General features: G+C 38.0%; 1 protein-coding gene across 2 annotated transcripts in view; it reads left to right on the top strand.

Annotated features, from left to right (window-relative positions):
* KCNH1 (potassium voltage-gated channel subfamily H member 1) overlaps positions 1-3,713 on the top strand; it is a 421,068-nt gene that overhangs the window by 151,401 nt on the left and 265,954 nt on the right. The gene's annotated exons all lie outside the window — the stretch shown is intronic.

Raw genomic sequence — 3,713 nt, 5'->3', positions numbered from 1 at the left:
AGAATGTAAATGTTTTGACACAATGACTATGCAAATTACATGAAATCTATGTGAACCAGCTTGATGAAAGTGTTTCAAAATGTATGTGAAAACACTACACTGTACCCCCTGTTTGCATTAATGTATAGAGCTATCATTTAATAAAAAAAAATATATTCATTTGGAAAGAATTCCAAGGAAAAAATCTCACATGTATGGACTATTCCTTGTTTATTATCTATACACTTGTAACACTGTAGCTAACTGACCAGTCTTCATAATAGTGAAATGGTTAATATTAGTACTGTCATTTGGATGGAATATGTTTCCATTTAAAAATGGCTGCAAAGCAGGTAGAACTAAAGGCTCTATACAAGAACCCCTACGAGTCTAAGATCATTATGGTCAGGTAGGAGTTGAGCTTTGAGCTTGTTAATCTATAACACCTCCTCACCAAAGTTGGCCAACATATCATAAAAGCCTCCTTTCAATCAGTAAGTTGCCCGTGCTTCTGCAATCTATAATGTACTGTGTATAAAGGTTTCTGGATTTCTTGCATTTCTTTTAAATTTCTCATTCCAGATACTCGGGAAAGTTTTAAAAACAATTTTATGGTTATTTTTGATTCGTACATGTTGTCTCTGAGGCTTATTTGTCCCTTGTTTTGAACATCCTCGTTGTTTGATCCTGTAACTTAATACTTTCTTACTTTGTGTGACCTTTGAGCAAATTATTTAACCTCAGTTTATTCCAGATTGTTGTAAGGAGTAAACAAGATAAGACTTGAAGGAACTTTGCAGAATGCCCAGAACATAATGCATGTTAAATAGATTTCATCAATGACTAATAAGAATATAAATTGTTAATAGTGGTCACAGCGTAATATTAGTACGATTCTTCCCTCTCCCAGCCCTAGGTGTCCCATTGTTTGCCTGTGCTGATTTTTCTACCTCTCTTCTTATTTGCTACATGAAGACAGCTACCCACATGCAGGATCTTGCCATGGGCCCCTTTATAAATGGGACTCTAGAATCTCTTTTTTTGGGGGGGTACAATATGCTGATTTTACATATAATTTGGAATGCTTACATCAAACTGGTTAACATAGCCTTCATCTCACTTACCTAATTATTGTGTTAAGACATTTGTACTCTGCTCTTAATAGATTTGCAATATACACCATAGGTGAGGTCCCACCAATTACCCTCCCTCCACTTAACCTCTCCCTCCTCTTGCCTCCTTCATCCTGGACTAGAGTTGTGCTTTATCTTTCATATGAAAGTGTGGGTGATTATATATTGCTTTCATAATAGTACTGAGTACACTGGATACTTTTTCTTCCCTTTTTGAGATACTTTACTAAGAAGAATATGTTCCAGCTCCATCCATGTAAACATAAAAGAGGTAAAGTCTCCATCTTTTTTTAAGGGTACATAATATTCCATTGTATACATATGCCACAATTTGTTAATTCATTCATGGGTCCATGGGCACTTGGGCTTATTCCATAGTTTGTCAATTATGAATTGGGCTGCAGTATACATTCTGGTGCAAATATCTTTGTTGTAAAGTGATTTTTGGTCTTCTGGGTATAGTAGAGGAATTACTACTATAATTATTTAGTAGAGGAATTGCAGGATCGAATAGCAGAATAGCAGGTCTACTTTTAGTTCCCTAAATGTTCTCCAAAAAAGTTTTTTCTATTAAGTCATATATACATAGATCATGAATACATTTATGCCTTCGTGGGAGTCAGTGTGTTGATTGTTTGTACAAATTGGAGTGCTTACATCCTACTAATTAACATAGTTTTCACCTAATTTACTTAATCACAGTGTTAAGACATTGTGTTCAATACTTGATCCAAAAGTAATATATTAGTTTGCATTCCCAACAGCAGTACAGAAGTGTTCCCTTTTTTCTACATCCACGCTAACATCTGTAGTTTTGGGATTTTGTTATGTGGGCTACTTTTACTGGAGTTAGATGATATCTCAAAGTGGTTTTTATTTGCATTTCTCTGATGATTGAAGATGATGAGCATTTTTTTCATGTGTCTGTAGGCCATATGCCTGTCTTCTTCAGAGAAGCTTCTGTTCAAGTCTCTTGCTCACAATGAAGTGGGATCACTTGTTCTTTTCTTTCTTTCTTTTTTTTTATTCTAAGACAGAGTCTCACTATGTTACCCTTGGTAGAGTGCTGTGGCATCACAGCTGACAGCAACCTTGAACCCTTGGGCTTAAGCAATTCTCTTGCATTAGCCTCCCAAGTAGCTGGGACTACAGGCTCCCACCACAACACTGGGCTATTTTTGGTTGTAGTTGTCATTGTTGTTTGGCAGGCCTCATTTAGGTTCGAACCTGCCAGCTCCAATGTATGTGGCTGGCACCCTGGCCACTGAGCTACAGGTGCCCAGCCACTTGTTCTTTTCTTATTAGTAAGTTTGAATTCTCTATGGATTCTAGTTATCAAACCTTTGTCAGAAACATAACCTGAAAGTATCTTCTCTAATTCTGAAGGGCTGTCTGCTTGCTTTACTAACTGTTCTTGGCTGTGCAGAAGTTTTTTAGTTTGATCAGATCCCAGTAATGTATTTTTGGTGTTGCTTCAATTGCCGGGGGGTGGGGGGGGCGGTCCTCCTCATGAAATACTCTCCCAGGCCAATTTCTTCAAGTATTTCCCCTGTACTTTCTCCAAGTATCTTTATAGTTTCATGTCTTAAGTTTAAATCTTATATCCAGTAAGAATCAATTTTTGTTAATGGTGAAAGGTGAGGGTCCAGTTTCAGTCTTCTGGGTGCTGCCAGCCAATTCACCCAGCACCATTCGTTAAATAGGGAATCTTTCCCCCAATTTATGGTCTACCTGGTTTTCTGTTATTCAAAGAAAAAATATTGCCAATCTTTAAAAGTGTTAATATACATTTCTAAAACTTTATGGAGTCACACCTTGGTAGACGTTTACCTTTTAATGAGGAGTATAGATTGAAGCAGCTAATGTGCATGATACACTATTCTAGTCCTGGTGCTTAATAGGAGTTCACTAATACAAGCTCACTATCCTCCAGTCCCATGTTTGATCAACTTGCTAATTCATGAGTGTTCACCATGTGCCTATCTAAATTGAGAAATTATAGAGAGTCATGGCTATGGTTTGAACATTTTTGTCCCTTTCAAAACTCATGTTGAAAGTTAATCGCCAGTACAAGAGTATTGGGAGGTGGAGCCTAATGGGAAGTGGTCAGGTTAAGAGGGCTCTGCCCTCATAGATGGATTAATGTCACTATAGAAAGGGCTTGTGGATGTAGGTTCTCTCTCTTCTGCTCTTCTGCTGTTTGAGGACAAAATGTTCTTCTCTAGAGGATGTAACATTTACGAGACTATCTTGGAAACAGAGAGACCAGGTCCTAACCTGCTGGTGCCTTGATTTTAGACTTCCCAGACTTTAGAACTGTGAGAGAATAAATGTCTGTTCTCTATAAATTAGGTTTGGTTTTATATGTCTGTTCTCTATAAATTAGTATTTAGTTTTATATGGACTAAGTCATAAAGCCATGAATTGTGCAGTCTGTTGTCCCGCCATTGTCAACCTTTATACTACCCTGGGAGACACGATGGCCATGAACCCCAGGAGGCAGAGGCTGATTAGAAAATACTGTTCTGGCTCCGAGTCTGTGGATCAAGTGGCTAAGGCACCAGCCACATACACCGAAGGTGGTGAGTTCGAATCCAGCCC

This window comes from Otolemur garnettii, unplaced genomic scaffold, assembly GCF_000181295.1.
Source record: "Otolemur garnettii isolate 467f Iridium unplaced genomic scaffold, OtoGar3 scaffold00178, whole genome shotgun sequence".
Classification (NCBI taxonomy): domain Eukaryota; kingdom Metazoa; phylum Chordata; class Mammalia; order Primates; family Galagidae; genus Otolemur; species Otolemur garnettii.
This window is presented reverse-complemented; position numbering and strand designations above follow the sequence as displayed.